This window comes from Hippoglossus hippoglossus, chromosome 12 (genome assembly GCF_009819705.1).
Source record: "Hippoglossus hippoglossus isolate fHipHip1 chromosome 12, fHipHip1.pri, whole genome shotgun sequence".
Classification (NCBI taxonomy): Eukaryota; Metazoa; Chordata; class Actinopteri; order Pleuronectiformes; family Pleuronectidae; genus Hippoglossus; species Hippoglossus hippoglossus.
The window spans coordinates 3,587,677-3,609,334 of NC_047162.1; the positions used below are offsets into that span (position 1 = coordinate 3,587,677).

The 21,658-nt window shown below is 40.3% G+C and overlaps 1 protein-coding gene across 1 annotated transcript in view; it reads left to right on the forward strand.

Annotated features, from left to right (window-relative positions):
• The first annotated feature begins 19,138 nt into the window (after positions 1-19,138).
• The window catches only part of LOC117772159 (synaptic vesicle glycoprotein 2C-like), a 40,382-nt gene continuing 37,862 nt past the window's right edge, over positions 19,139-21,658 (forward strand). Inside the window, exon 1 of the mRNA XM_034603108.1 lies at positions 19,139-19,343. The gene's annotated coding sequence lies outside the window, so the exon portion shown is untranslated. The remainder of the gene's footprint in view (positions 19,344-21,658) is intronic.

The window sequence follows — 21,658 nt, forward strand, 5'->3', positions numbered from 1 at the left end:
AAATATGTATTCATTGTATAATGTTATGTCATATTACAAATGAATCAGTGGACATTTTATCATTGCTCTGCTGCTCACATGATCTCTGAAAAGAATACTGCAGTTGTATTTTTTAACTTTAGAAAATACACCGTTCCACCTGAGGGAAGCTTTTTTGTCTTGGTAGCGTTACATATAGTGAGTATTCATCTGTACTGGACGTTTTTATACAAGATTTACAAATTACAAACTATAGGTTCCCTCAGTATTGTCATAATTAACTGACAGCTGAATGATAGCATAGAGAGAGGTCATTTTAAACTCTGACAGCTAAAGGTTGATTGGTGCAAGACGAGCGTTTCAGGCTGTGATTGGATAAAAAGAGGACCAGCTTGTGGAGCCTAGGTAGAGCGAAACTGTGCATGTGACTGTGCAGGTGAATTAGAATGCACGTGCAACAAGACAGTCTTCCTGACTGAACCTTTACTTAGTTTCATTTGTGCGAAGCATGTAAGGATTAATAGCCGTCAATAGCTGTCAACACAGTCTTGGTTCAGACTTATATTGCTCTGGTTCCAAAGTGGTTTCCTCACAAAAGGTCCAACAACAGGCCTTATAATAGGATTATATTTTATATTTTATATTAGTATTAAATATTAAATATATTCCACCAGTCTGCATCTACAGAGAAGCGTGATATAGGACGAGTGCTTGTGCCTCCAAAATATACATGTGTAACTCAAAGGTTGAACAGCAGTACGTCAGAGTCATTGTATTAAAATTATTCAGTCTGTATCTATATTCAACACTGACCAGGACTCCTTTGCTTATGATGTTGGTTTATTGTAGGTTTATTTTTATCAGTGATCTTTATCACTGTTTTCAATATAAGACTGTATTGCTCTTTCAACATTATCAGTATTATCTATTTCATTCTTTGGACACTAGGCGTCACTTCAGTTAGTATTCCGGCGCAGGCCTGTGTGTAAAGAACACTGTGAAATGTCATAGATGGCTGTAAATTGAAGCGAGAAAATACAAAGTGAATTGTATTCAACTCGAATCACATCAACTTTTACCTACAGTAATGTATGAATTAAAAAAATCTCAAAACTGTACATTGTGTGTTTATGAACATGGAGAGTAGAAATATGTGTAGGTTAAATTATTAGCATGCTATTGATAAATATCCAGCGGGCCTCTTGAGTCAGTTTATACTTCATTAGAATAAACCAGTAACTGTCAGATCCCTCTGTGTCCAGAATGACCAGTAGGAGGCAGTGTTGTATTTTGGTTACGTTGATTAACAAGTCAATTAAACCTTTTCACGCTGGTAGAAACAAGATTGTAATTCTCATGTTTTTCCTTTTTGTGATTAACTGTCTGTTAAAAACGAAAAGTTCACCACACACAAAACAGAATTACACCATTCAGTAAAGCTTCAGACAAATTCTCAAATGTATATCATAACATTTTAGAAGCAATTAGTTTGTCTCATAAATCGGATTTCATCAAGTTTTTACATGTTTATCAGCCTTTATGAATATTTATTCCGAAAATATATTGTAAATAATTTTGCCAAATACAAAGCAAATTGTTTTAGCACAATTTACTCAACATAAAATACAGCGTGCAAACGTATAACATGTACAATGTAATATGAGCTATGCATTATAGTCAGACACGATACACTGATATATTAACAAAAATGCCAATCCTGATGCTGTGCTGTAAGAATATAAATACAATGAGATAGACTGTATCGGCTCTTGTGGTCAACAGAACTTTGTAAAGTAGAATTAAAGGCGTGCTGTGTCGTGATACTTATGAAAACAGATTGAGTCTGTTGTTAAAAACCCTTAACGCAACATATCAAGTCTTTAGTATTTCTCAGTTAACTTTAACTAATTATGACTAAATCTCAAAAAGGGAATTTTAAATATGGTTTAAATAAACCTCAGCACTCTGAGGTTATTCATTAAAAGTTAAAATGTCTTTCCCTGAATAGATGAGTGTGTTTTGATCAGATCTGATTGACAGTCAACTGGCAATACGAGCAAACAACTGACAAACCATGTTCACATTTAAATCAAAATGCTAAATCATAATTGGTGCCCAGAATAACCAACTGACAACATTTTTGACATTCGAGGAAAAATGTAGGACCTCATCAGTCACATAGTGAGAGGGGTGAGAGTAAGAGTAAAAATAGTTAAACTCCCCCAGACACTATTGTATCCCTGAACTGTTTCTTTAACCAAATCATACACACTGAGTTATTCTGTGTGATCTTCTCATGATGAATAATTTAATATTACTTTTTACTTCCATTCACTGAGCCTCCCCTGAAACTGGCCCATCTCCCAGATTGAAAACATCCGATTTACAGAATTAAACTTGCCTCCGGAAGGAAGACGCACTGAGCCACTGAACTGTGTGAAGCTTCATCACGAGAAAACCCTTTCACAGCTGACATATAATACACTTAGCAGTATCCCAATCTTAAAGCCGTCTCACATGAGGAGCATGACGACTCAATGTGAGACTGAGACTCTGAGCTATACCTCCCGTCGTTCACCACTACAACATACTCTCTGCTGTTTCACATTTACAGAGCAATGGAGTCAAAGTGTGTGGAGGTGCTAAATTAAAATAAAACAAAACACCAGATAAAACATTGAGACTGTCCACCAGTAAAGAATGACTAAAGATCATCTGTTGCTTAGAAGCTTATTACAGCCCATAGCCCTTAACACCATATTTATTCTTGTTACCATGACAACAAAGGTCCAGTATGTCTGCTGCTGGTACACTCCCATCTGTTTTATCTAAAGTGTAGAAAGTGATATGTGTTTTTAAAAAAACACATTTTCAGCCATTAACTTGAATAACATCTAATATATAATCAAATTCAAAAACTCATTAGTCGTAAGTGTCACAGAAACTGTGAACATTTAATCATTAATAACAAATTGTTCAATAAAATATGCATTTGTCATCCTCTTTACAATTAATTTACTATTAAAAATACATTGCAAAGTGATTCCTTATTTTATATTTAAATGGGCATACAAAATTAACGAATTTACAAATTAAATATAATAACCCATTAGTTTAAAGCCATGACAGATTAAACAAATCTACAAGTATTTAATTCAACATTATATATATATATATATTGTATATTCTAAAAATCTAATTGAGAACGAAATTTAATTTTAACAAATAATTCACTGGATTCACAAACTAAATAGCCTACTGTTTTTAATCAGGCATTTAAGAGTGAAACTTCCTTTTCCATTTCCCTGCTGCTTTCCTTTTTCTTGTTATTCAATTTGCTGAGTCATGCTTCTCTCTTTACCCTTTTAGGCTTTAATAGACACAATGCCAAATTAGCCAAGGAATCTAACTAACGCTCTCTAGTTGGCATGCAGCAGAAGAAATAGTTTTGTCAAACTTAACGTTTTTCATTTGGTTTTTCATTAATTATTATCATTTCAAGAAATCTTAAAAACTTGTGCAGTAGAAGCAGAGATTAACATTTTTAATTCTTCATATTTTAATAAATAAAATGAATTAAATGGGTAGGGTAGTAACTGCCTATTAAATATGATGCCAGAACCAAATACAGTTATCTTAGCTTAGCATAAGACTTCAGGCATGAGGAAGGATTATAAGCCTTGTGAAAATGTAAAACAAAGCCAGTGGTTCAAATTATTTCATAATTATAAATTAAAAAAACACCCACCACTTTAACTGCACATAAAGATTTTCTCGTTGCACAAAACTAACATGGAGGAGCCGGGGTTTAAAAGCTTTACTGCAGCCAGCCATCAGGGGGGTGATCAAAATAATTTGGCTTCACTTTTGGGGAGCTACAGTCAATAACCCACACCAGACAGATGACATTTATAAATGAAGATGAATGGAAATTTCCCAGCTGTGCCAGCTGGCATTTTCCTCCTCATTGTAGTAAAACAGCCTCTTATGGGCACCAACATCCTCCACACTGACGGCAGAATGGGCCTCTCCTGTAGCCAACATCATAACAGAGAGACAGAGGGTCCTTCCAGCTCCAGGGGTCAAAGACAGAGACGAGTTTGAACTGGAACATTTACTGGAATCCCTCTACCGTAGATAACAATCATATGTGACTGTGGCCCTGAGGCTCTGTATCTTTTCATAGTTGTACCATATGGCCAGTTTGCTGGCTGTGGTCAGAAGCAAAACAATGAAGTATATTAATATAATGTGTGTGCTATTATACACAATATCAATAATAAAACGTCTGAGTCCAGTTTCTGAGCAATCTGCGTATTAGATTTAGGTCTATACTGCATTCTCATACAGTGTGTCTGTGTGAAACAGTGGGTAGTGGGAGGAGAGTAGAAATTAGAGTATACCAGTGCAAGTACTCTCCTCCCTCCATCCCTGCTTTAAAGACAACAGAGCGGAACGGCAGCCTGAAATACAGCTCATTTGTCAGTGACACGGGAATGCTTTGACCTTCCCAAGACAGGCAGGCTTTGCCGACTCAGCGCTTTCTCTTTCTAGTCGAATTACAGTCGTCATCCGCATGAGCGAGAATGGCTCCCCTCGGCCGAGCAGCACAGCTCACAACAAGCAGTAACAGTGACGAGCTGAGGCAAAGCAGGAGGTCCACTGATACTTGTGCCCACTCTGTACATGTAAGGCCTACTTTATGTCTGTCAAACTGAGCGGAGGGCTCTCACCACCATTAAGGGGTTTATCTGTATTTGTGAGTGTGAGTGTGAGTGTGTGTGTGTGTGTGTGTGTGTGTGTGTGTGTGTGTGTGTGTGTGTGTGTGTGTGTGTGTGTGTGTGTGTGTGTGTGTGTGTGTGTGTGTGCGTGCGTGCGTGTGCGTGCGTGCGTGTGTGTAAATTTCACTTGTTAAAGGATAGAGGACTGATATTAGACATACTGTTTGCGTTGTTGCTAGCAGAAGTTGCAAATGTGCAGAGTATTGCTAAGTTGACTGAAAGCTATCGAATAATCAAGAAAAGACAGCTGTGCAAAATACAACTATTCAAAATTTAAATAAAAAAACATGTGGTTATATAGGACTATGAGTAATCAACCAGCAGGCTACACTGCTGCACTGTCCTCAGATATGATGTTCCCCCATTTCTGTCTGTCTGCCCTGGGCTTGTTCCCCACAGATTGGTGTTGTGACTTCACATGGGTCACTGATGAAACCACAATCACCCCTGCTGATCGAGAAACCCTTCCACAGTAAATGAAATACAACTTCTTTTATTTTTATTGCTGTGATTCAGCTCATGGAGTCATAGCAGATGTTTTGATTGGTCACCACAAGATAAGCACAGGGATTACTACCATTAAGGATGGAGGCCCACAAGGGAATAGTAATAAAGCATATTGACTAAGTCATAAAATAATTCATTGGTTTGTATTTTTATTGGCAATAAAAAGGTGAATTATGGATAGAAAGAGAAACGAAATAATAGAATTTTAAAATACATTTGTATCTTTCTATCTATCATTTAACTGTTCAAATTAAAAAGGGAACATCATACATGCAGTCAATAAGCAAAACATCTCAAAATACATGAATGTATAATGAAAAATCATCAAAATTTAAAGATCTATCAGATATTTTTGTTTAAAAAGAGAAATGAAAACTGGATTTTAAATTGGCTTCTCTATTTAGCCTTTCCATTACACTTGTCTTGACCTTGTTGTGGTAAAAAAACCTAGCCATAAATACAATAGATTCTTAAATTCCATTATTATTTTATAACACAGTATTTTGTTTGTAAATCCTCTTTAACAGTCTTGTTTTTATTGCTTGTTAAAATATTAAATAATGAAATAATTTGTAAAATTGCCTAAAATCCACAGTTGATATGCAGCCATACAGAAACAAGCCTCTCAGTGTTATATGTACGTAGATACATATGTGTGCTGTGTGCTGTTTACACTCAAGGCCTAAGAAATACTAAGATATGCTATACAGTCTGCAGATAGACCTTTTCAGTTAAATATTACTCACATTGGACAGAGGACAAAGACAAATAACTCAGGGTCGACACTGACACTTTCATTGCATTGGGCTGGGTGGTCACCAGAATGGTCATAAAACCATATATTCAGCTGCTGTTAATAACCTGGTTTCAGGAAAAAGGTATCTTTGTCCTACAGCGTGCATCTGTCTGTGGTGTGAGGAAAACTGAAATCCTGACCTGCTACTGTATGTCCACTAAGTCTCATTCCAATAGTCGATAAATGGTTGCTACGATTGACCTGCTCTTCCTCCAATAGGGTTGCATTTAACAATGGCTCAAAAATAAATGGCTGAAGGGAAAAGTTAAATGTGGATTTTGAATAAAGTGAATTATTCAAACAACTTTATAGAGCTTTCCTAGTTTTAACATCCAACGCTTAACACTACAAGTCACATTGACCCATTTACACACCTTCATAGAGCAGAGCTTTTCTCTCACACATCATTCACCCTCTGAAGGCACAGGCATCAATGTCTTGCCCAAGGACATTTTGCACACTGCCTGGAGGCGCGAGGGATCAAACCACCAACCTTCTGCTTAGTGGGCAACCGTGAGTGACAGCCGCTCTTCACTGTTAGAATTGTGAATGTTTGAATAGAATTTTTTATTTTTAATAAAGATAAAAGAGCTTTTTTAAAAATATGTTTTTACATTCAATGCTACTGGGTTCTCATTGTTTTTTATGATCAATTTGTAAGAATCAGCCTTGAGTTTTAGCAGTTTGCCAATTTATTAGTTTTGTTGCATGTTCATTTCTGGTGTGCTGAGCATGTTAGACAAAATGTTCACATCCAGCAGATATGGAGCAACATTGTCATTCATTTGTAGTCACCTTTGTGTCCACCTAATAAATGCAACACAAAACTACTACCTTGCTCCCTTTTAAGTTTGGGTTTCCACCCAGCCAGGCGCTAACTTTATCCCTCTGCTGTTTGGTGAGTTTATCACTTTCTTTTCATAGCAACAAATGGGCACAATCCTGATTAATCTCACATTATTTCCGACAGAATTTTAGTTTACAGATAAATAAATAAAAAGTGTGAGTTGGTTAAAATCGGAAAATAGTAGATGATGGTTAAAAAAATCTGCTGAACTGGTTGTTTCAAGGTGGATTCCAATTATGTTGATTTAGCCATTTTGTTTTGCAGCCTGTGGAAGACATTTCTTGCACATATTGGTAGAGGGTTAAAAGATAACAGGTATAGAGCTGCACAGGGTGCGACTATTAGTGTCTTTTCCTCCATGCTCTGCAGTCATCAGTTAAGTGTTCGCTGGTGAGAAGGAAACTGGAAGTCTGGATGATTGTGCTGGGCTAGTAATGGGTGTAATGGGCCTGCAAGCACATTATACCATACTAGTACAGCATGAACGGCACCCATGGATATGACAAACCAGGACACATTCTACAGTGTCTTCTCCTTCCCTTGCACAAACTAATGGCAGCTTGTTATGAAAGTAATAAAGGGAGGAATTCATTTGTAGCCTTAACCTGTCAGCTCCATCCAGATCAAAGTGCTGAGCCAAGGGTTGTCCCACCGTCGCGGGCAGATTCTCTACCCGAGGAATCCCCAGCTATGAGTCACGCAGTGGTTTATTGTTGTGTGTGACATGTGTGAGTGGGCGGGGGAAGCCGCCCTGCAGAAATCTCTGATTCCCTCCTCTGCTCATCTGCCTCATTTTTTCAAGTCAGCTCCGATCAATGTCAGTGAAGAGATGATGACACAAAAGCGACAGACAGCTCACAGTGTTTCCAGCTTTCTCCCACCTTCCACGTGTCTGAGGGTCCATTGTTAAACCCTGCACTCCTTTTAACCACATGACCTGATTTTGTTTCTTCCTTTGCGTTTTTTTCCCAAACCGAGCCCCCTCCGCTCTTCCCTGCTTAGAAGCTGTAGAAGGACACTGTGGATTCAACCTTCTTGGGTTATTGTGTATTGACTACTGGACCATGTAGAAATGCACTTCTGTTCTGAATATCCCAGCCTCTACTTGTGCACATGGATCACGTATACATTCAATTTCTGGCCTCAACACACCCTTCAGCCTTTAAGGACACACCCTGCTCACTGCCTTTGAAGGAAGTTTGGGTAACTTCCTAACCACCTCAGTGACCTTGCCTAATGCAGTAGCTTTCTTTTAGCAAATGTGGTGTCGTGAGAACAGGAGGAAATGCAGAAAAGAACTGAGAGCAACAAACACTGACAGTGTGTTTATTAGACAAACAGTTTTCTATGATGATTTGAGAATTGGCCCACTTTCTGATGCTGCATCCAGATCCACTGGGAATTTTTTCATGTAACAGGATGTGTGTAAACCATGTTAGCAAGTCTGCTTCATTTTAAGTTTGTGTGATTACTTTACCAAAAATGCAGCATGAACAGGGAAAGATCGGGAAAAAGTTATTGACCTATTTTTACATACTTGTTGAAATTCATCCTCTAATGGTCTAGTATGTTTCATGTGTGTTACAGCAGCTTTTCATTCAGCTCCTTGTTTGATGTGGGGTGACTCCATCCCCTGCAACCCCTCCCAACGTTGGCAATTCTTTCGCCAAACTCCTCAGTTCATACACAATTTCAAAGCCATTTCCTCTCTTAATGCTAAAAGTAAAAACATGCTAAAGTCCGTAGTACGGTACTAATGAGGCAAACAAGGTCGTTTAAGAATTGGAGAACAGTCTTATCCGACATTTTTCATGCACACACTACTAAACAACTCTACACTTAGAAACAAAAACAATCCTGATACAAAAAAGGAAATTAACTAAGGCACTTTTGCTGTGTAATTTTTTTTTAATCCTCTATAAGAGTGTCTGACCCATTGCAAAGATACAAACAAAAAATGACACCCGGGGGTGGGCCTTAATCAGGTTTTCCACACAGACGCATTCCTTTTTTGTCTTTTTACTAAAACAATGCTGTTTATGACGTTGTCTTCAAAATGGATCATTAATTGGTAATGATGCAAACAATTTTTGAGGCTCACCCTCATGTATGTAGCTTTTAAAAGCTGAGATATGAGACAGTGTTTGCACATTACCTCACTGTTAAACTGGTTATGTGCACAAATCCATGGGACAGACGGTATAAGTCGGAAAAAGTTGAGACAATGATAAATTTCACATGTGATTCATTTATTCCAACACGACTAGCTACTCTGAAAATGAGGACATATGCATAGCCATGTGATTATACTTCCCCTATAAGGTTCCACTGTTTTCTTCTGTGTTCTCCAAATACTACACTGCTGTTTCACATCTACCTGTTGCTGAGTCACAATGACAGCAAGAGCACAGTGTCTTTGAGGAAATTGGTCGGTTCCATATGACATCAGTAGACCGTGGGGTTGTTAGAGGAGGGCTTGAATAGCATTGTAATAGGATTACCCTTTTTATACGTAGTTATTTCTGAAGGAGCTGTGCACTGTAACCCCCGGCCCCTGTGCATTGATTCAATTACATCTATGCATAAAAACCCACATACAGACAAGGACAAACACACGCTTTCTTGCAACTGAACGTGCCCATCAATGATGTTCCCACACGACTGCTGTTACCTCTTTAAAAGTTAGTGACTGACAGGAAGTGCCTCTCCTCCCCAGTGGTTTCCACCCCACATGTTATATATATATATATATCATTCTATCAATCAATATTTGTCATCTCTTCTTTAACCTCACCCCAGGTTCTCTTGTATCATTCCTCGTCTCCCTTGGACAATAAATCAAATGTGAATCCCTGTCAGTAGTGGTCAATACTTCATAGTGCTGCTGTCAATTTACACTTCATATTTCACCCTCTTGACCAAGATTTCCTGAATTATTTTCTAGTCATCTTTTCAATTGTTAAAAAGGCTAGAGTCAAATGCCAATGAAATTCAGTAATCATATTAACTGCAGCTCTTTGTGAAGTGAGCACAGATCCGAATACAGATAAAGGTGAAATACATTTGAGGTGAGGGAACTATATCTAAAATCAAACTGATATTTGAAATATCTTCATGTTTTGTATTGGCTGTAATATACTATAACCACACTGCAGCCTTTTCAGCTTTTTAGGATTTGTAGGTACAGGATTTCCATTTGTCTTAGAATATGAACATCAACCCACAGGAACATGATTCTTTTCTCTTTTTTTTTAGAAAGACTAATAAAAGAAATAAGAAGTAGCTGAATTAGAGAAACTAGTGGATCAGAGAATAGCCAGGTTATGACATTAGGACTTAACTGCTGTTTCTTCACGAGAACAGGTCTGAAAGTTCATTCTTCATTTGTAAGACAATATATTTTCACAGTTAAGTGGCATGTACCTTATTGGCTTCAATGATACAGTTAGTATGGTGGTGTAATCGGATGTGTCTGGAAATGGAACAATATGTTCTCCAGAGATGCAGAGGAGTCATGTACAGGATCAGTAATGAGACAATTAGATTAAAAACTCTGGTGTAGGATGGATTCAGCTGGTAAGGCACAACTGAAACGATTGGAGGTTGAAACAGGATGAATGGAAAGCAAGAAAGAATTTTCTTTCTTTCTTTCTTTCTTTGTGCCTGTCCGTCTCTTCAACCAACCTCTGGCTGACAAGGAGGGGGTAAGCAATTAACATCACTGTCACTATTCATCTATTATCCTCCATCCTAATGGAAGATGACTGATTGTGAAGTGTGATATAGGATGCTATGGCCCACCTCCCAAACCCTCCGGTGTGTGTGTGTGTGTATGTGTGTGTGTTTGAGCAGGTGGTAAGACGGAGGAGGAGAGATGGGGAAAAGTTCTATAACTTTTCTATAAATTAAAGTAGGCCTGTTTAAGGCATCCGAGGGGAAGCACAGGGATAGAGAACGACTGGACATAAAATATCCCCAGTATAACAGGCTTGACAGGGAATTAATGTCATGGATGACAGGTGGAGTGATGCTACAATGAGGTCTTCGTGAGAGGTACTGCACATACTTTGCTGCTGTTACATTTACAACCATCTGAGTCATAAGCACTGTCTCGCAGCTCTGTGTCTGCAGAGAGAGGCTCGTGTAGAAAATTATAGATTTTCAAATGCTCCACAAACAATATTCCTTTTCACCTCCTCTGTTGGCTACTGACCATTTAATGAGTGAAAACTATGACTCCTCAGAGAAGCAGCTTCTTATGTTCTGTATGTTGTTGGGAGTTGTATGTACAGCTCCCCAAACCTATGGTCAATTACAGTCATATTTTTCCTTCCAGATGCACATTTCTCCACCTGAAAGTACTCCTCGCACAAAGTCTCACAGGTTTCCCCCTGCCTCCACTATTCAGTAGCACCGGTTACTGCCACTTACACTCTCAAGACCCACACTGACAAAAAGCTTGTGCTGACTTGGTTACAGGGATAGTAATGAAAGCATTACAGCTCTAAATAGTGTTAGAAACTCATATGAGTGCTGTGTAACAATGTTTAGCTTGAAGCAGTGCAGGTGGTATTTAACTGAATCAAGTTTTCCCCTCAAGACTTACCGTAGATGTGTGCTTTCCCTGCTGAGGCCTTTTAATACAACAAACTCATTCAAACCAATATACTCGACTCGACCCAGCTCCTGCTGATACCAGCTCTCGTACTGACTTCCTGCCTTTGACACTTCTGCTGCTACTATCAATATACAACCATATATATGAGTTGGTAGAGTTATGTTTATTTATTTTAAATGTACACACTTAGCATCAGCACAAACATCAGAGTAAGTTAGTAAGAACCAGCTCTTGATTTATTTCACAAGTTGTCGGGTTTAGTGTATGTACCCTGCAGATTAATATTTTGGGGGCATGATGATATGTATTTCACTTCCTCGACAATCTTGATTGCCTTTATTGAAAAATGTGGTGAAATGTCATGAGTGACAGCTTAGACTGACTTGCAACTTATCAAGTGTATTGGCGAGACCTTGATAACCGACTCCACTCCCTGATCACTACTGCGCAAACTCTGGCTCCAAATGATGTCATCAACGCAAGATGGCTGCGACCGTATCGCAGATATTTTGGCTTCATTTTTGTGCAGCAGGAGGAAGTGAAGACATGTTGTCCATGTCTTTATTTACAGTCACTGACGTAAGAGCCTTTGAAGTGAAGCTAAGCTAATCAACTCCTGGCTTTATCTCCATAGCCGGGGCACAAACATGAGAGCAGATAACATACAGATGTGGGCAACTTCAGGAATTGATGCAGCACAGCCTTCTTGTGGCCCACACAAAATTGATATGAGTCTAAAGTTGCCTGCTTGTAAAATAGCAAATGTGGCCCAAATGTCCAAAGCAAATGTGGGCAAACATACAGTGCTCTAGGCAATGTATAATCTGAACGTGAACCTGAAGCGGCCCATGTGGTGAATGGTGAATACGGCCCAAATAGCACAAAAACAAATCACCCTTGGCACCTATGGTTAACATGCAGTGTTTGTGGCCCTGATTTGGCAAACAGGCGTGCACCACTCGATTGCCATGCGTTATATGGGCCAGATGTGGGTTGTGTGGGATTTAGGGCAAATCTAGGCCAAAACTATTTTGATATATGTGGGAATGGTATTGATGCTTTCATAAGTAAAATAACATTTTGGCAAGAAAGTAAATAAGCGTATCAACCTTCTTTAAAGGTTTATAAAGACATTTTTCCAGGTAGCTATAACCCCCCACAAACACGCTCATACACACTTACACTGGTCACCACCACCGGGTTCTTTATCTCCACAGACTGATTGGTACGACTGAATGCACCTTAAGGGATAAACTGAACAGTGTCTATTCCTCTCTTAAGAAATACGTCTACCAGTACTTTACCTGAGGCACAATGGGATTCTTGGTGCGGAGCTCAAATGTTGTTTCTCATCTTAGGATCCATCTACCTCCAGGCCTCCACCCCCTCTTCCCACCCCGTCTTCCTCCCCAGAATGCTCTATTCTCTCAATCTCTTCCCCTGTACTTCACATTTAGCAAGAGGATGTTGTACACACAAACCTTTCCCCCAGGTTTCATGAATTACCATTTGTATGTCAATTCAGCTCTTGTCTGCGCACACAAAAACTCCCACTATAGACCATAGGTCATGATTACATGTTGCGTTGACTGATGTGCCCTGGCCACACTGCCGCCCACACGTGCCTCCTCGCATCAAGTTTCAGATGACACGTAGTCACGCATGTACTTGACAGCATCTACACTCCCACATGCACACAGATGTCATTTGCAGTGCTTGTAATTAGTACATCAGCCGTTTGTTAAAGGTAGAGGCCTCCAAACATGGCAGGGTTTTCTCTCCTCTGAGCTGCCATTTGTTCAAGCGATGGGAGCAGAAGGAGAAATGTTCCAGCCCTGAAGCATTTTCCAGCATTGTCAGATCATACAGAGTTGTTTGGTTCTTTTGATGCTAAACAAATCGGCTAGTGCTTGTGATACTCTATTTGTACCTGTACAGAGATGACTTGATCATTGCTGAGGAATATTATAATGGTAAAGGAAGATGATGATCAGCAGCACAATAAAAGGAATTCCTCATACTTAGACAAAAATGTCTCTATAATTGTTTTTGGTGCTCGCAGATTTTCAGTTCCTCTTTGCAATCACACCACAATACAAAGCCACTTTAACAGCCATGTGTCATAATACAGGGATATATAGCTTAAAAGCTTTTCACCAAAGCGTCAAGAGCAAAGAGCAAAATGACTATTAGCTGGTTCCAAATGTTACATTTCATAAGGAACAAGAAATATATCAGTCCTCTAAATCAGCTTTTGCTCCATCTTTTTCCTATGAGCAAAAGGACTTGACACTTTGGCATTTGCAGACGGTTTGCAGATGAAAATATCTGCTCTCAGTGGAGTTTGGAGACATTAAAGATCACAGGGCAAAGGCAAATCCGCTGGTTGTCATGGAACTTCTCAGGTTACAGAAAAGGAACAGGTATAAAGATATAATTTCCACTGGCTCATTGACTGTATTTTGTTTATCCTCCATTATGGTCGGCGCAGCCCGGGAGTGACCACTGATCCAAGGCGTTCAATACGTTAGTGCAGACACCAAAATAAACAGTACCTATCATATTATAGAGTAATAATCAGGAATGGCAATCGAGCTTAGGATCACTGTGATGTGACTGAAAGCCCAAGACACACATATTTCCATAGAGCCACAGAGGAATGATTTTATTAGCAAGAAGCTGCAGATTTCCATTCACTCCTAGAATAAACCCTGGTGGTATCTAACGATATGAATGGTATAATTATAAATAGTAATAATTTTGCATCCTAACTGCCCGTCCTCTTTTAACGCTGCTGGTCCCCCAGGACTGAATCCCCTCCTCTCATCCTCCCGCAGCCTCCTCCTCCTCCCCTGCAACCCCTCACCTCTGTGTGTTAAGAAATGTAATTAACCTTGCTTTAACCTGCCAGTCTATTCCAGAGGCCATTTGTCTTGTTACTTAACACAGCACTCAACGGCATCTCCACCCTCACAAGCTCCCCCATGTAGCTTCATGAGAGGGCGGAAACAGAAGCTGTGCAAAGAAGAGGCTGCTGCAAAGTGATGGACTGAACATACAGGACTAAGTTTCAGAAAAATCTAAATCTACCTATTAATTTCACAAATGTGTCCGTCTTTCTGTCTGTCTGAATGTGGAACACAGTTCTCTCGAAATGTTCATCTAATCAACGCATTTCCTTTGTAAATTGGGAGGGGGCAGTATGCCTTCAATCTGTGGATTGAGTCTTCTTCTACCTCCTCTGATAAACTACAGCAGTGGTCAGCAACTAGATCAAACTGTGGGTCAGATCATTTTGATGATTTGATTACATTTATATCACCATATCGGACTGGCACACACATTCAGGGGTGTAAGTATGCTGCTCTCAGTCGTGGCAAGAACATTCATAGAATCACTTCCTGTTTGGCAACTTCTCTACTAAGTAAAAGCACAACGTTAATTTGGTTGCGATGCTTCATATCATGCTCAATTACATAGCTCTAATTTTGAACAGTTGTGAACGCTTGTGAATTGTGGTGATTGCTTAACAGACCTCTGAAATAGTTGACATGCAATGTATGAAGGAATAACAGCAGTTAAGTCAATCATTGAAACTTATATATAAACCACACACATGAACAGCAACAAAGCAAATTCAATTTCATTGTGTGAAAAACATTGACTATAAAATCTTAATTGCAGATAAACCAGGTAGGATGAAAAAAACATTTTCTAACTTCACTCTTCACCACAGACTGTTTATAAAAAGCTCTGCACACAAAGTCCAGCACACAAACAATAAAAAGTGACAGCATATTGTAGAACTGTTTGAGGAGGACTCAGTAATGAAAAGAAATAATTCTGAAGTAGCTCTGGAGCATTAACACATAACAAGTAAACAGGCAGGTTTTGAACGGGCACTGCACTAATCAAAGTAAAATCCATGTAGCTAATGATTTTTGTAAAGTTTAGTAATGTGAATTCCTGGAGTTTGCCCATTCCTAAACATGAATCAGTCATTCATGTTCTGTAGTACTTACTCAGTGGTTTGGAAGTTATGGTAAAACGATGTCATTACCTACCTCTCAAATTACATTTTTTCAAAGGTGTGTGTGTGTGTGTGTGTGTGTGTGTGTGTGTGTGTGTGTGTGTGTGTGTGTGTGTGTGTGTGTGTGTGTGTGTGCGTGTGTTAGCATGCAAAGTATGAGCAGGAAGATGAGTGGAGTGTGTAATTACAGGGAAAACAAAGTAGTGCATCCTGATGCATTCTAAAGCAGACCTTGCTAACAACCCCCTTTGTTTTTTACGCATGAAATTATGGGCCCACCAGGGCATATAATTAGAAATCAATTAAACTCCATATCACACATCCAACTAAATTGCTCAAAACTATTTAGCAGTATAGTATGTAAGTGCTCTCCCCAAAGGCAGGAATAGAGAGTGTTTGAAAAGAGTGCAACAATGTCAAGCTTATACACAAGTATTGAGCTGGATATGAGGACTGTTATGTGCATATATTGGTGTCTACAGTATCAAAAGGAGAGTTTCAAGTGGCACTGAGTTTGTTTGTTGTAATTTTTAAAATGAAAGTGCTTGTGTGGTTGCTTGTGTGAGTCATTTGCCACACAGACACACACATAATTACCTTCACCAAGGAGGCTCTTTTCTCCCTTGTCTGTTGGTTTGTTGGTTTGCAAACAGAAAATCTACTGGACTGATGTAATTTGGTGGAAGGATGTGGTATGGGTCAGAGAAGAACCCATTAATTTTGATGCTGATCCGTATCCGAGGCCAGATCCAGGTATTTTTTATCACTTTCTGTAACATTGTGACATAGGGCTTCTTTTTTTTGACATTTTCACTGATTTCCCAGGAAACTATTCATGGATCGGGACAAAGATCAGACACGGTAAGGGAACTGCAATAATATGCCAGTGAGCAAATTTCAAATTGTGTGTAAGCCGCATTTCAAATAGTTATTGTGAAATGGGCCTCTGTAGCTCACAGTGTACTGCATTTCCAATACCAATCTTCTGTATACATGCAGGAAGTAATGTGACCCTACTGAAGCAAAGAGAAATGGAAGATATTGTAGACTGATAGTTGTGTAGCACACTTTAGGGGATAGCGAGCAGGATAGTTTCTCACAGGCACAACAGGCAATACTTCATAATTTTTATGAACTATAACCATGATGAGCAGCAGTTTCCTCACCCAAACTAACTTATTTGCCATCACCACCATTTGGGACACTTTGGCATTTAACTTTCTGTTTGAAAGAAACTTGAAGTCTCAACCCTAACCCAGGTGGCATCCCACCATGACATCACCCATTGGTTTGTCAACTGCCAGCGCATCTTGATTTTTTAAACCAGAAGTAGCCATATTTGGAGCGGGGGGTGGAACCTGACTGAGATTATGCGCACTGCACACCCACCGAAAACAAGCTGGCTAGCTGTCAATCACACCACATTTATGTCCCAATGCATACAGTTTTAATCTAAATGGAACAATAATTTATAAAATGAACATCATGCTGCATGGAAGGAAACTTGAAACTAGAAATTGACACCATAAACTCATCAGGAGAATATTTATTGTCGTTATAAATCAAGTAAGGAGTGGGGCTATTTTCTCACAGACGTCTATAAAACTGTTCCCACAGCCTGATGTGGTTCTCCTCAAAGTACATATGATGATGTATATGTTTAAAATTGCTGGTGTTCCCCTTTAATAATTAAAATAAAACATCCAGGCTTTATAGATGGGCTAACTAGTTGGAGGCCGAACCCTGATACCCAGAACTTAGACATCTTTTTATCTCCCCCCTTCCTTTGTGTCTCTCCTGTAATATTCTCTGTGTTCACCCACCCACCTACTTGCATCCTGTGCATGATCACATGATCAAAGTCTGTGAGTGAAGCTTCATGAGAGGGGAAAGGAAGAAAAAGAGAAGATAACAGACAAAGGGAAACCATAATTATGTTACCGTTCTGACATCGAGATCAGAGCTCCTGTTATTTCAGCGCAGGGACAATTTAGTGCCAGTTGAGTACTTTTGAGTCGTGCATATGTGTGCAGGAATGTCCTGATGTGCATCGTGTGTGTTTGTGTGTGTGTTTGTGTTTGGTTTTTATTCATTTCAACCCTCACAATGAACCACAGCTGCTGGATGGAAATGCAAATGTGGCTGCATTTATAGTGAATGAGTGAGAGGGACATCCTTCCAGGCTTCCTTCCTCGCTCCTCGAGATTTCTCCTGTGATGGTTATTTCTGAGAGCAGAGGAGAAGAGGGTGCATTCACGGGAGTTCATGGCCCTTTTTGTAGCTATGCAGAGTAGGATGACTTATTGGGGGGGCTGCTCATATTCTCTGTGCCCAGACGTCCGCACTGAACTCTTTTAGCCTCTAACTTTTGACTGGCACCCTTTATAAAATAGCCAACAACCCTGGAAAGACAGAAGGTACTTTCTGATTAATTCATAATGAATATGTTAATTCAAATAATATTCAATTCCATTTTATTTGTATGGCACCAAATTGCAACATACATATTTTAAGGCACTTTACACAGTAAGGCCGAGACCTAGCAAAATTATAGAGAAATCCAACAGTTAAGAAGCAAAAACTTTGAAGACTGTAGATACGTCTTTTAACAGGACACTTCTAGAACCAGACTCACTGTGGGCGGCCAGCTGCCTCGACCGGCTAGGATGAGTAGAGAAAAGAGAGGTCAGACTGGTTGTTATAGTGTACATACTAATAGTGATATTTATATATGTAATTATGTTATTAATGATAGCAGCACATCTATAGATGTATAGATGTATAGATATATAGATAGATAGATCGATAGATAAATAGATGTATAGAGAGATAGATGTATAGATCTATAGATAGATGTATAGAGAGATAGATAGATGTATAGATGTATAGAGAGATAGATGTATAGATCTATAGATAGATGTATAGAGAGATAGATAGATGTATAGATGTATAGAGAGATAGATGTATAGATAGATGTATAGATGTATAGATGTATAGATAGATGTATAGAAAGATAGATGTATAGATAGATAGATAGATAGATAGATAGATAGATAGATAGATAGATAGATAGATAGATAGATAGATAGATAGATAGATAGAGTATATTCCTGTTGTAAATGTAAGATTTAGTTATTTTTAACCATACATTTTGATCATCATCCAGTTGGGGGATGGATTAAGATGATATATGATATATTTAACTCCAGCCTGGAGGAAACTGAACTCTGGGTTTTGGCTGTGTATCCTCCAGTGGTTTTTGCATTGACGTTGCAGATCCAGCATCAGTCCGTCATCCCTCAGTAAACTTGGTCCCTGCAGGAGCCACATCTCAGCTCCTCTTTGTTCTCCTCCTGCATCACTGAGCCTTCGCCACATGCATGTTGCACCATCAGAGCGCACACTCACCTTACTGTCCGCACGGGATCCAGGCCTGTACTCTCTGATTTCAGTCTGCCTGTGATACTACAGCTCCCCCCTCTGCACCCCCACCCACCCCTCTCCATCCCACGGCACACACTCACGCTTCCCACCTCCCACCTCCCACCCCCCCCCCCACCCCCCCCCCCCCCCCCCCCCCCCCCCCCCTCCCCGCCTCTCGCCTCGTCTTCCCCGGACTGCAGCAAGACAGAGAGAACCGCTGCATCGGCAAGAAGACAAGGAACCAGAAGGAACCTCGGCGCGATGTCCGCTGCCTCTGCCGCTGTGTAGAGCAGGAAACCGGGGGAAGGAGCCTTCAGACTCACCGAGCTCAGCATGACGGATCTGCTCCTCTCTGACAGACTGTGAGTATTTTATTATCTCTCCTCGTATAACACTTTATGTGCCAAACTGTAACTTCATCTTCCTCCGCATTCGGATCGCATCACTCTCCACCTGTTTGGATCATAGTAATATTCACATGATGCAGAACGGGAAAGGGAGATTCCAGAAAAAGCTCATTTCGATACAGAATAAAGCCTCATGTGCGCACGATTGGCAGAAAAGTTGAGGAACTTTACAAGTTGTACAGCATCGCTTATGGATGTGCTCAGAATGACAAATTCACACCACACAACCCATTGGATCAGAATGTGTCTGCGTGTGTTTAATCAGAGAATATGCATCTGTTCACTTGTTCATTTGACGAAGTTTCCACAATTCGGAGCAGATTGAAGGAGTGTGTGCACATGTCTGCAGTCAAGCTGCTACTTTTCATCTCTCATGTGTGTGTGTGTGTGTGTGTGTGTGTGATGGTGCTGAGGCTGCGGGGATGTTGAACCATCCCATCGTGATCAATGGTGGGTGTAAAGATGAGTTAGTGCCAACACACACGCACACACACGCACACATTCACACGCACGCACACGCACGCACGCGCGCACGGCGGCGGAGGCAACCCCGAGCTTTTCCCGCGCACATGCACCCAGAGTGAATCTGCAGTGGAGCTGCGCAGAGAGGGAGCACCTCCATCCATTACTCAGTATAGTCCCCGTATCTCGATGCAGTGCGCGGACAGTCGTCTAACTGCACATGGCGCAGGATTGATTCCCGGGCGGGACAGCCCCGAAATCTAATTATGGGACGCGACTTGCGTCAACACAGTGCGCGGTGATTGATGTTCCTTCCTGTATGTGGTGTGTGGGCCGTGCTCGTGCAGCCTGTGGAGCCTCTGTGCAGGCTGCGGTGGTGCACGGTGCAGGTGGAACAAAAGAGGAGGGAAGTGACAGATGAGTTTTGCATAGAGGTTTCCCAGGAGGCTGAATGGGGAGTTTGAGTGGATCAAACATGCAGAAACCGTGAGCAGGCAGGTGGTTTGCTCCAGGGCTGTCCCCTGACTGGACAAATGTTCAGTTTGAATAGACACTTGTCAAACACAGTCGGTAGATTAATGTTTGCCTCATGCACGTATATCAGTGTTTGCTTTACCTCTGCGGTTACCATATTGTGTGTTATCTCAGCTTCATCCATTTGATGGAAAACTAATTGGAACACAAAGGAGGGTTTGGCTTGAATGGGTCTGCATGTCATGATGAGGGTCAGGGCAGAAAGTCAGGATGCAAAGTGATAGCCAATCACTATAGCCTGGAAAGAACAGTATTGTTCAAATGGGCAGCTTTCCTCTAGAGGTGCAGAGTGTGTAAGCCTGCTGTTATCCCTGTTTTCCAGTCTTTATGCTAAGCTAAGCTAAGTGGCCCCATAGCGTCCCATTCGCAGACATGATCTTCACACAGACGTTTCCGTTAAAAAAAAAGAATAGCATAAAGTGCATTTTCCCCAAACGTTGCACTAATTTTATCCGTGAAATGATCATACTTCTTCTTCGAAAGTTATGAACAAGGCCCTTTAACATTGCACTGAACACGCAGACAGACAGACAAACAGACAGATGCAGATGCACACACACAGTTTCTATCAAATCCCGATTTGGGCTTCCACAGAGGGACCCCCACAGGAGCTGGCTAAGCTCCAGCAGTCAGTAAACCCTGACAGCCATCATTATATACAAGCAATCAAGCAGCTGTGTGTAAGTGCGTGGATGTGTGTGTGTATGAAGTTATGAGTTTGTGTGCTTCGTAGAGCTTGTGCAGTAGTACTAAGGTACTATATACTGTTGTATAATGTAGTTAATAATAATGCTTGGTGCTTTTAATCTAAATCTCCTCCCCACTGCTTCCCATTCATGCAACATTCATGCGACTTCGACATCCCCTTGAGGCTGCGTGTTCAAAGTGCTTGTTCATCAGCCTGTTTCTCCCTTTGGGAAAGCAGAGCACATGCCTGCAGCACCTTGCAAGCCATTTTAGAACGGGTTGGTTTTGGTAACACTGAATCATTTCTACAGGTTTGAGAACTGAATGTTACGTAGTCCATACTCCACACCAGTTGGACGCCGTAATGCACCAGTATGTTGTTAACTGACAATAGAAGACAGAAGACAAAATCTTTGATTTCCATTGGTAAGAAATCCTGGTTTATAGATTGCAACTGCTTGGTTTGCTTTGCATAAATGTACTTTTAAATGAATTACATGTTGCATTGAACGATTTGGAAATTAGCTCAAAATGGTGAAGAATTGTAGCCCCTCCCATAGCCACTGAAGGCAGGGGTGCCAGCTTTT